Below are 12,985 nucleotides of genomic sequence, written 5' to 3'. Positions count from 1 at the left end.
CCTGAAGAGGTTCCCTTGTGAGTGGATTTCAACTGAAATTTAATATTGTAATCGGGAAAATAATATAATGGTAATCGAACGTTAAAAAAGGTGGTTAGCACGATAACCATTTGAACGATAAAACGTGGCTTAGTAACGGTAGTTTAGGTGGTAGCATTTTTCAACAATTGAAAAAGGTGTTAGCCCGATAATTTTCAATTTTCATTGATAAATAGGATATTTTTCGTTGATTAGCACGATATTTTTCATTGGCCAAAAAAAAAAAAAACGCTGGCACATAAAAAAACAATTTACAAAACACGAATTCACTAAAAAATAAGCGGTTTGCAAATTTTTAACCACTCACTAAAACCCTAAAAGTGATTTTGGATTTCGTTGGCAATGGCTTAGATCAACACAAAATTTCCAATACTAGAAGTAGGTACCTATCTTTTGGAACTAAGTAGAGGTTGAATAGGATTTAAAGCAGAAAAAACAATTTTTTTTTTGAAAATGCTGCCTCTTCGAGGAACTATGTCTCCTCTCTAGGGACACCTCCGAAGTGAAAAAATTTTTGAATGGCTTTCAAATCCAGGTCAAGATTGCAATGTACTCCAATTGAGATACCTATCAGCAACCCCCCTCGAGCAGTCGCATGCTATTTTTGGCGCACCCTGGTCAAAAGTACCGAAATTCTGATTTTGAATATTTTACAGCGCACCCTGGTCGAAAGTTCCGAAATCGACCTTTTTCTGCGCACCCTGGTCATAAGTACCGAAATTAATTTTTTCGGTTCACCTCGGTCTAAAATACCAAAATCAATTTTTTTTTACCTACCCGAGTGAATAGTGTCTAGTGCTTACTGAAATCAAATTCAAGTTCAATTTGTGAAATGCAACTTGAATTTATTAATTTACAATTTTTCGGTACTTTTGACCAAGGTGCGCCAGAAAGTGTTCAAAATCAGATTCAATTCATATCAATTCATATGTATTCGGTACTTTCGACCAGGGTGCGCTGGAAATCCCTTTGCGGAACTTTTGACCGATTTGCGCCTACAGAAGGGTTTAACTTGCATACTTTCATCTTAAGCTTATCTGAATTTCACTTGATTGAACCAAGACTCCAAAAAAAGGAAAATTCGCCAACAATCAAAATATCAACTTCGGCGTGTCTGAAATATTTGTCCTGGGCTCTTTCAGTGAGCGAAATGTCAGCTCTGGTGAATTTGACGAGTTGTAAAAGTTCTCTTTCAATATAATTCAACATTAGGTACGTTGGCTTCAATTAATTCATAAAATATGTAGTTGAATTTTTGAAAGGTGTGGGGTACCTATGCTCAATAACTCACGTAACCTGACCTAAAGTACTGAAATTAGCTTTTCACCAAGAAGAAAATTATTTAAAACGTAGGTACATAAGTGATAAGTACGTAAACGAATCACAAAGCTGTACCCCCTGCTTACATCTTTAATCGTCAAGTAAGTACTGTATACTTTTTAAACAGTGTAGTACCATTCCATATACGAGTAAGGAGCATACATCCAACCGTGTTCTCCAATGTTTAGCACCTAAGAATCAGTATACTGTTCCCTTCTCCCAGTCATCCTACAGGATGTAGCATCATTAAGCAACGTAGAACGTAGTTATATGAGTACAATAGACGGCACACGTCAGACAATCTCTCTTTTTTTCAAAATATCTTTGTTGGGTAGGTATAGAGAACAGTTTTATTGTCTACTATACTTGTATCTTGAATATGTGGCGGTTACCAATTCCAAGAATTTTTCGATGCAGTAAAACTGAAGACAGAACAAAAAATGGCCTGTTTCTTGCTTTTTCTTTAAATATCAAAGTAAAATTCACATCTTAGTTTTTTTCATTCTTCTTTTTTTCCCATTCATCAAAGGTATTACACAGTTCTAAACTGCTAGGCATTCACATGTTCTTCTTAAAAAAGGAAAGACCGCTAATCCCTGCAGGTACCAAGGTGTCTGGTCTTTGACCTCGGACAAAAGGTGTACCTATGTAGTATATACAGATTTGGCAGGGTTGGTATAATTTCAAAATTTGTTAGGAAGTAAAAAGTGATTTCAACGAGGATGCGACTCTTTGAAAAAAAAAAAACAATTTCAAGCTCAAATCGACTAATTGACCCTGCAAGGGGTATAAAAAATGTGGGTTTTTGACATGGGGAATCTGACGATGTAATTAGTTTAATGTTTTAAATGCATATTTTGCCTAATTTGCCGAGTACGTAATTGCTATAATAATCTAAAATTCAAGAAATTCTATTATTTTTTTTTATAAAGGTGAACTTTGCTTCGGTACTTAACATGGTTCTTTGATACCAAACTTCTATATTTTACGACAACAAATCAATTCAAAATCGTGAAAAATTGTAAACTGAATTAATATTGAAATCGCCACCAGAAAATTAAGTAACCATCTTTAACAAAATCATTAAAAAATTCATTAAAATTGAATTTTTAAAAACTCATTTAAAATCAACAAGAAAACATTCATTCAAGGCAAAAAATCAACTCGAATTCATCACGAAAAAAATTCATTCAAAATCAACCACAAAAATGCTTTACCAATCGAAAATCCAATTGTAAATCACCACCAAAATGATCAAAAAATATTTTTGTTGAAACATTATTATTTCTCACGAAATTTTAAATCACTTTTACATTAATACAATTCAATAATAATAAAAACCCATTTTTGAATTTTTCACGAAATTTTAACCCATTTAGGTATGGATAGTTCCCATGATGCTTATTCAAAAAAATCAAAAATCATACCCAATCTTGGGTTCAAAATTCTATAAAAATGTTCAAAAAGTGTTATCGCGGAAATAAGTAAATATACTTACTTGAATTTATCGCAAAATTTCAAAACAGTCAGGGAGCACAGCACTTCTTTTGAAAATTCAAAAATTTGAAAATCATGATCTAAATTTTGGTCTTCTTTTTCTTCAAAACTGCTAAAAAAATTACTACAACATGTTTGAATTTTGTTCAAAATGTTGACCAATATAGATAGGTTACATGACCAGTTTTAAAAAACCTTAAAAGTCACGTAGGTAACTTATTTTTAGGCTCAAAGTTGTTCGAAATTTCTCAGAAACTATTTTTGTCGAAATATTCGATTTTCTTGCGAAACCAAGCACTTATTTGAAAAGGATGCATCGCATTTATTCAGAAATTTTAAAATTATAACTCAAATTTAAGCTCGAAGTTCTTCAAAGATTCTTAAAACACATTGTTGTCGAAGTATTCGAATTTATCGCGAAATTTCAACACATTTAAATAGGTTTCACTCGCACGACACCTTTTTAAAAATCATTACCTACCTAATTTTGGGCTCAAAATTATTCAAAAATGATCAAAAAACAACTTCATTAAAACATTTGAATTCCTTTGAAAATTTTAATCAATTTATGTAGATGTGTAGGTTGCCCGACCAGGTAGATATCAAAAATCTCAAAAATTATTATTACGCTCAAAATTCTTTAAAAATGTTCAAAAAGTGGTTACTTCAAAATATTTGAATCGCTTGCGAAATTCCAAGCCATTCATACGTGGTATGAAGTTTTTTTTTCTTCAAAAATCTTGGAAATTATGACACAATCTTGGGCTCAAATTCTAAAAAAAATGTTCAAAAAGTATTTTCGTTGAAATAGTGGAATTCTTCGCAAAATTTAAATCTCTTCTGACAGATTGCATGACCTTTTTAAAAAAATTTCAATAATCGTGACTCAACCGAGAGTTCAAAATTCTTTAAAAATTCTCGAAATGCGTTGCAGCGATAATCACGAGTAGGTACCTATTTGCAGCAAATGGATCACGGTCATTTTATATGACATTAAATTCCCTGAAATTTTGATTCAAAGCATGTTGCAAAAATTTACAAATGTACTTTTTTTGTAAGTTCAATTCCAAAAATTAAAAACAAACTCGGAGTTGTAATTTAAAATTTTGAAAAACCCGTTCCCAACAATCTTTTCTGTTTTGGTTCAAATTTTTATTTTTTTAGAAAATAGAACTTCCACGTAAATTTCGTTAAGTAGTCTTTTCGAGCAATATGCTTTAAATTTTGGCACATATTTTTCATGCTTTGGATCTCGTTTTAAGCTTTTCAAATACTCGTTATCCAACCAATTGTATTCAATGATTTTAGTTCACCCCCTTTCAGGAGTGATAAATATGAACGAATGTTCATTTTATGCCAAATTTCATGAACTAGAACATGAGAATTGCAGAAATTTTCCAATTTGACCAATTTTGAAGGGGGCTTGGGATCAACAAAGGAAGAGAATTAGTTACGCTTCGTTAAAATTGGCGATAAAAATCAGCAAAAATCCATTTTTCAATTTTTTATGGAAAGTTTTACAAGAAACGGGTGAAATATTATTCAATTTATCGTCTTCATTTTTTTTTCCAACAGAAAATGTTATTCTGGTAATTAAGTACACACTATCGCTCATTCATCACAAATTTTTTATACACCGAGTCACCGACTACATTTTTCATAACTAATCCTAAAAGTTTGTAGACACTAGCCACAAGAAAATGTTCGCAACGTACAGTGTACGTTGCGAACATTGGGTAATAAAAATGCAATAAAACGCGGTGTCAAACTCGCGTACAAACAAAATGACGAAAATGACTAATACCTAGGCATCTACCTACATGTTATTCTTTTTATTGTCGTTCGTTTTATTTTTTCATTATTTTTTTTTTTTAGTTTACTGGGAATTGCTAAGAATGCTGTGGATGTTGATGGTTCTCCTTCATTTCAATATTTTCGTAAAAATCATTCATTCAGTGTTTCGTTTTGAAAATTATGGGTTGTTAGCTGTCTAGTGTGCTATGGGAGATTGGTTTTTAAGAAAGAAATAGCCGTTCGTGCGAATTTCAAAAATTCCGTTATGAACAGAAAAGTTTAGATTTTTTGATTTTTTCCCCTTATGAATATTTTTGTCAAAAAAAATGCACTTCAGGTGTTCGCCTAGAAATCGGCTCAACTGTGGATAAACCTTTTGAATAAGTCGAGGATAAGCCACAAGTCGATTTTCAGCAGCCCAAATTGATTATTCCATGTCTTCTGGAGAAATCGGAAATTGCGCTGGAGGCTCCAGAATGGCTCAAAATTGTGAAATTCGAATTTGGGAGATTGGTTTTAGGAAAGATACAGCCATTTTTGCAAATTTCAAAAATTTCCATACAAACTTAAAAGTTTATATTTTTTTTTTTGAATTTTTCTCTGAATATTCTGATCAAAAAAGGAAATTTGCTCGAATTTGATCAACCTTCATTCTAAAAAAGTCGAAAATAACCCATACGTACCTATCTGAATTTTAAGCTTTGAGACGAAAATTTTTATTCATTTAAAGATTGATCAAAATGATTGCTCTACTACTTACCTACTATACTATTCAAATCTGATTACAATATTTTGAATAATTTCCTCGATAGAAAAAAATCAAAAATGATTCAGCGAGCGGAAAATTTTATTTAAAAATCCAATTTTGATGACATTCATCAAATGAATCAACTCGAAGTGTATACGGAGAAAATATCTCAATTTTTTTTACATGCTATACATATAACATCACAGCACCAAGTCACTGTACTTCAGGGCTCAAATATCAACTTCAGCAGCTAAAAATTTCACGGTGGGCTAGTCTTATCATAAGTATTGAAATGCCCAAATAATATGGAAGGTTTCGGTATATGCGACCTCCGGCGACCATTTTTGGCCAATTTTTCAAAATTTCAATGTTAAAATTAAAAAATCGCCCTGGGTGGCTCAAATATCAACTTCAGCAGCTGAAAATTTCACGGTGGGCTAGTCTTATCATAAGTATTGAAATACCCAAGTAATATTGAAGGTTTTGGTATGTGACCTCCGCCGACTATTTTCGGCCAATTTTTCAAAATTGCAATGTGATAATCAAAAAATCGCCTTGGAGGGCTCAAATATCAACTTCAGCAGCTGAAAATTTCACCGTGGGCTAGTCTCATCATAATATGTATTCAAATGCCCAAAGAATATTGAAGGTTTCAGTATGCAACCTGCGCCGACTATATTCGGCCAATTTTTCAGAATTGCTATGTGAAAATCGAAAAATTGCTCTGAAAAATCGAAATATCAACTTCAGCAGCTGAAAATTTTGTGTTAGACAATGTTCGATGTCCTCTATCTAATGGTGCAAGAAATATTTAAATCGGTGCATGTCACCTGGGGCACTTCCCTTGTCAGAAACCAAATCTCGGAAGTTACAATGAACGATTTTTCTATTTCACTCGCCAACATTGGAAACATTTACCCCCCCCCCCCTCTCCCCAATAATACAGCTCACATTCTGTATGTACATTTCTTACCAGCTTTGATTGGATTTCTTATTCGAAAAAAGAAAGATCTTATATATTGTTATTGTACCTAATACATATCCACTATTATTTTAATCACTCAAAATAATTGAAAAATGAGGCGTAAAAATACGATTGGAATTTTTGAAATTCTTGAAGTTGGTTGTTTTCAAAAAATCATATTTTTTGAGTTATGATATTGTTACTTCGAAAGTGCGATTTGATCCATTTGTTCTTGTAAAAAAAATCAATGAATTTAAACTTTTCAATTTTTCCCTCAAATTTTATAAAAATTTTGACATTTTGAATCATTGGAATCTGTTGGTGAAATTCTGAAATTCAACTAGACTTTTGATTTTTAACGTATAACGTACCTATTATTTTGACGTAATTTCCAAACGTTTCCCCTTCATTCTATTCCTCTTCTTACCCTCCAACTTTCCAAAATAGGTACCTCGCCTAAGACACATCTCATCCACCACAGGTGAACAAAGTAGATATCAAGCTATGAAATACAAATGTACACTAGGAATACGACTACACACCAATTTAAAATACATAACCATGAAAAAGAAAAACTTATCTGCATGTACCAAGTTGCAATCAATTTATCAAAGTGCAATATCCAAAAGAAGCGGGTACGGTGTGAAGTGAAAATTATATCCCTTGGGGGCTAACATAGTGACATGTTTCTTGTTGATTACGTTTTTCGGTCTCGCGGGCATTTTGAATTAAAAACAAGCTGAAACATTTTGACGCTTTTCTAAGCGCATACATAGCTAATCCAACAAATGCGAGCACGTTTTCGTTTTACCTAAATCCACCCACCGCGTCAAGTAAATGTAGCCGCGTTATTCTAAAATTGTGATTTAATATTGGAAAAATTTCGTCACTTTAAAAATTTCTTGTCCAGACTTTTACACCTTACGGAAAATTTGTTTAATAAGAAAATTTTCAAGTGTTACGTAGATATACCTATATACCTTCGTACAGTTTACTCGAAGAAAATGGAAAGTTGAAAAAATCTCAGGTGTTCTGTGTTATTTGTTTGATTGGTTAAGTGTCGAAGTTTTTCTACTCTTGGTGTCTTCTTCCGAATGAATTTAACAACGTGTCATATTGATTTTTACACCTTCAGGTAAGAATGTATCGGAAATTCAAGTCGGAAATTGTTATAGGCATTGTAGTATGTCACGTGTTCGCACACGTTAATGTAAAGCTCGATTTTTTACACTGTAATTTGATAAATATTTCTATTCGTTCGGTATTTTATACCTAAACTTACCTACCTATACTGTTTCGTTTCAACGCTAACAGCTTAATAAAGTTGGAAGCTTCAAAAAACCCCCCAAAATTAAATAAAATATCAACTTCAGCAGCTGAAAATTTTGTGTTAGACTATGTTCGATGTCCTCTATCCAATGGTCCAAGAATCATTTAAATCGTGCATGTCACCTGGGGCACCTCCTTTGTAAGCTCCTAAGCTGTGAAATAATTTCTTTTCCCCATTTGTGATTTGCATTAAGCTGCAACCCCCTAAATAATACCTACCGTAAGTATTGCCGCGTACGTTTCTTGTTACATTCCAATCATAGTATAAATTGCAGGTCCTCTCCTGAAACCTTTTTTTTTCTTCATTCTAAAATAGACATGGTCAGGTTAAGGATAACAACCTTACCGACGCGACATTACAAGAATTTAGGGATGACCTCATTTCTATTTTATTTTTCACTTCTTTTATTTTGTTACAAACATCAAACTATTCGTGCTGAGGAATATTAATGATCCTAAACGTCGGCACAAAAACATATGTAGTATTGTACAAACACAAAAGATGTGGTGGTTTTTATCCTGCACTTCTTGGTAAAATGAAAAAAAAAAAAAAAAAAAAAAAAAACGTTATAGCTTGTAAATCTCGTAGGTTTTAAAGTGTCAACTTCGCTATAAAGCGTTAATGGACCGCTACCTATTAGAGATTTTGACGAAAACCTTACGTTGGAATAGCTATTGCTATTGTCTTTTGTGTGGGGTATCCATATCCATTACATACGTGTATTTCATCCCACAAAGCCAAATTTTAGGAGTTGAATTTCATTTTTATGTCGGAGAGTTAATTTGAATGCAAAAAATTAAAATGTGAAATATGAAAAAAAAAATCACTGGTAAATTCGTGAGCATTTCGATGGCAAATTCAACAGTATTTTTTTTTTCATTTCTATAGGGTGCAGTTGAAAGTGAAAAAAAATGCACATGCTACTACCTATTCAAAAGTGATTTTGCAACCTATCAAGACGATTTCATAAAATATTTTAAAAAGTGAAAAGAAGAATAAAAATTATTAATATCAATCAAATCCCGAAAATCATGACACAATTTCGTTCATTCTCGTTGAAATATTATAATTTTTCGCGAAATTTTAACAACTTTTGACAGGTTGCAAGTTACGAGTATGTACTTTTGAACAATTCTACTAACAAGGGAGGTGTCTGTGACCCAATGGTCAGGGAGCCCAACCTGAAAAAAATGTATGAGGGAGGTTGAAATTGGGGACCCGGCCCAAAAGTTACTATATGTAGTCCTCTTTCCAGAAATGCCACTCTGGCAATTCGCAGGTGGGGCTTTCAGGCACAGCAAAAGCTCAAAGTTCACAATTTTTATGAACTTTCAACTTGGAAAGTTTTATGGCTGAACCTGAGGGATTCTTATAGGATTTTTCACGCTGAATTCAAATATGCCGGTCTGCCAACCCCTAAGTGTTCCCAAAGGGGTGCCAGACTGGGTTAAAAGGGTAAAAATTGCAAAAAATGCTAATTTTTCAATAAATTTTTGTAAAAATCCAATAGAAGACAAATTGTGGCGAATTTTCGAAGAATTTTTCGCGCTGAATCCAAACTTGCCAGTCTGCTAACCCCTAAGTGCCTCCAAAGGGGTGCCAGACTACTTTAAAGGGGTGAAAAAGGCAAAATATTGAGGTTTTTCACGTCTTAGGCGCATAAACATAGCATTATTTGGTACCTAATTATTTTATTCGATTGTGGTTTGCGAGCACATTTTTGAAAAGAGCATGAAATTCTTGTAGACATCCATACGCGAGGTATCCCCACAACAATTTTGAACCCCTTCTTCTCATATTTACCACTCGATATGTCGTTTTTCAACTTATTTTATGATTTTTAACAATGGAGATTTCGCGAGGTACAATTTTAGTAGCACGTTTTTTGGATGTATTTTCAACTGTAGAAGGATCATATATTTTTTTCAAAATTTTTGTTTTGGTGGGCCGCGATGAAAAATTGATATATGTAATAAGTCTTAGAGGGAGTGAAATAGGAATTTTGGAGAAAGTATTAGTAAGTAGGATGTTATTTCCGAATGATTCAATACCGTAGAGCACGAATATAACCAAACGATTTTCGGCTATAGTTTACACGCATCTAATCTCCTCCAGAGCCTTCAACCCCCCCTCCCCGCTACAGTTTTTACTATTTTTGAAATAGATTTACTTTGAGGTTTTGTTTTACACACCATATCGAGGGGTAAAATATATGAGAAGAAGGGGTTCAAAATTGTTGTGGGGATACCTCGCGTATGGATGTCTACAAGAATTTCATGCTCTTTTCAAAAATGTGCTCGCAAACCACATTCGAATAAAATAATTAGGTACTAAATAATGCTATGTTTATGCCTAACATGTGAAAAACATCAATATTTTGCCTTTTTCGCCCCTTTAAAGTAGTCTGGCACCCCTTTGGAGGCACTTAGGGGTTAGCAGACTGGCATATTTGGATTCAGCGCGAAAAATTCTTCGAAAATTCGCCACAATTTGTCTTTTATTGGATTTTTACAAAAATTTATTGAAAAATTACAGCATTTTTTGCAATTTTTACCCTTTTAACCCAGTCTGGCACCCCTTTGGGAACACTTAGGGGTTGGCAGACCGGCATATTTGAATTCAGCGTGAAAAATTCTACATATAAGAATCCCTCGGGTTCAGCCATGAAACTTTCCAAGTTGAAAGTTCATAAAAATTATGAACTTTGAGCTTTCGCTGTGCTTAAAAGCCCCACTTGCGAATTGCCAGAGTGGCATTTCTGGAAAGAGGACTACATTGTATAGTAACTTATGGGCCGGGCCCCCAATTTCAACCCCCCTCGTACATTTTTTCAGGTTGGGCTCCTGGACTTATTACATAGAGGACATCAAATATAGCCTAACCCTAAATTTTCACCTGCTGAAGTTACATTTCGATTTTTAGAATGATTTTTCGATTTTTACATACAGTATCGTGCAAATTAAGCAGAATCGCGATATTACACTGTTTTTCAAAACCTCGGTTGTCATGTTTACTTTGGTGGGCTTTTATCAGTTTTTGGAAAAAATTTTTTCTGGTTCAAACACAACAAAATTTTCTTGGAGGATGGGTAGAGCTTCCACCAACAATAATTTTTTTTTCAAAATTGAGGAGCTCATTGCAAAAGTAGCCCTTGTCACATGAACCTATGCAATCTCTAAAGCTCTCCCTTGAGCGTACCCAGTATCATGAATGTGAACTCTATAAAGCAATTCCTCTCAGGGCTACTCAGGGTAGACCAACTTGACGGTCATTTCATCATTACAACATGATCTCCGCAGTTGGCAATAGGTGCAATCGAGTGAAAAGGGTCTAAAAGTTCATGTGACAAGGGCTACTTTTGCAATGAGCTCCTCAATTGTTAAACAGTATTATTCTACCGTGGTTTTGATAAATAGTGTAACATCGCGATTTTGCTGCCGTCCTAAGTAATTTGCGTAGTACTGTGACAATCTTGAAAAACTCAGCAGAAATAGTTGGCCCTGGTCGCATATCTAATTGTAACTCCTGATATTATTTGGGCATTGAAAGATACGTAGAGACTCGCCCGCAGTGAAATTTTCACCTGGTGAAACAGATTTCACTTTCATTCGTCCAGGGCGATTTTTCGATTCTCAAAATTGCAATCTGAAAAACAAAAACAAAAACACTGAACGGCTAAAATATCACCTTCAGCAGATGAAAATTTCACCATAGGCTAGTCTCATCGTATGTAGTAAAGTGTCAAAATAATACGGGAGCTTTAGATATGCAGCCTAGGCCGTCTATTTTTTGGACAATTTTTCAAAATTGCAATGTAAATATCGAAAAATCGCCGACAAAAAAACATACAGTATTGTGCATGAAGTCATGAACATAAAAGATCGTAATTTTTACCTACCAATTCTCGGAAAATAATTTTAAAACACATTACGGCTTGTAAATCTTGTCGATTTATACGTATATGTTAATTTCATTATGAACAGTCTGAAAGGACCGCTTGTCTAAAGTCCTCTGTGAGACATTCAGAAAAATAATAGGCGTTAAGCGCATGATCCGCCTCAGGTAATATGAATTAGGCAACCATTCGTACTAATTCGTAACCACAGTAAACATAGCAAAATAATACGGCACCTACCCGCACTTGCAAGTAAACCAGTACTAAACTTGTTTCTTAGGATTACGAATACGCGCAGTGGTAATTTTCGAACCTTCACAACGGGCCACACTGGCATACGTACACTCCCTTCCGCCTCACACCCACCCTAGTCACCGTGTCCTATAGTCACCTGGTTATTCGATAGAATCAGATACTCTCATACCGTATCGATACGGTATCATCCCATCCCTGGGCTGCGATTATGAAAATTCGTTAAAGTTAACGAATTCGTTAACTCGCATATTTTTTCTGTGACCTTTCGTTAACTTTTCGTTAAGCCATGTTAAGTTTACGTGAGAAAATATCTCTCGTTAAGTTAACGAATAGTTAACGAATTCGTTAACTGTAACGAAAGTTCATAATCGCAGCCCTGATTGATGAGCATAAAATATTAAAATTCTAATTTTCGCGTTGCAATGAAAATGAAAAATTTCAACGTGAAACAACCGTAGCCTAAACTTGAGCTCACCAATCAATTAAGGATCGCAATAGCATTCTATCATTCAATACATTCGAGCTAAAAATAATTCTGAGCAGGTGAAGGCGAAAGTCACTGATGTACTACAACGCAGTTCAGTTCGTGTTGATATTTGCACGTTCTTCGCCACAAACTTGGGTAATTCAGGATTCAGGAGCATTTCTTGTAACGCAAACAAAGTACTACACAATTTTTTTAATTGTGAAGCCTTCAATGACTTGAAAATCACGATCCAAACGTTTGAAACAAAATTTTTCACGTTCAAATTTGCCATGTTTTTGTAAGGTTTTTGTTGTTTTTTTTCTCATTCGTGCACGCAGTGTTGCCAAATGCAACGAACGTAGTTGAAGAAAGCATTAATAAATCATTTTTTCAACAAAACTGAAACGATTTCACAATTTTATTGTTTTACTGGAACATTAACTTATAAAATTATATTTTAATTGGCAAACTTTTTCAGTTTTTTAAGCCAAAATATAAAAAAAAAGTTTTCCAAATTTATTAAAATTGAACTTCATTTGCCTTACATCAGGCAACACTACATCGCCCATATGCAAGGTCACGTGACAAAGAGTCTGTGACGTCATATTTTGCCAATTTGATAAGGAAAAAATTTGAATTTTCAGAATAAAGAACAAGTTTAGACGAAAGAAATCGTT

The sequence above is a fragment of the Planococcus citri genome, chromosome 2, assembly GCF_950023065.1.
Source record: "Planococcus citri chromosome 2, ihPlaCitr1.1, whole genome shotgun sequence".
NCBI lineage: Eukaryota > Metazoa > Arthropoda > Insecta > Hemiptera > Pseudococcidae > Planococcus > Planococcus citri.
This window is presented reverse-complemented; position numbering follows the sequence as displayed.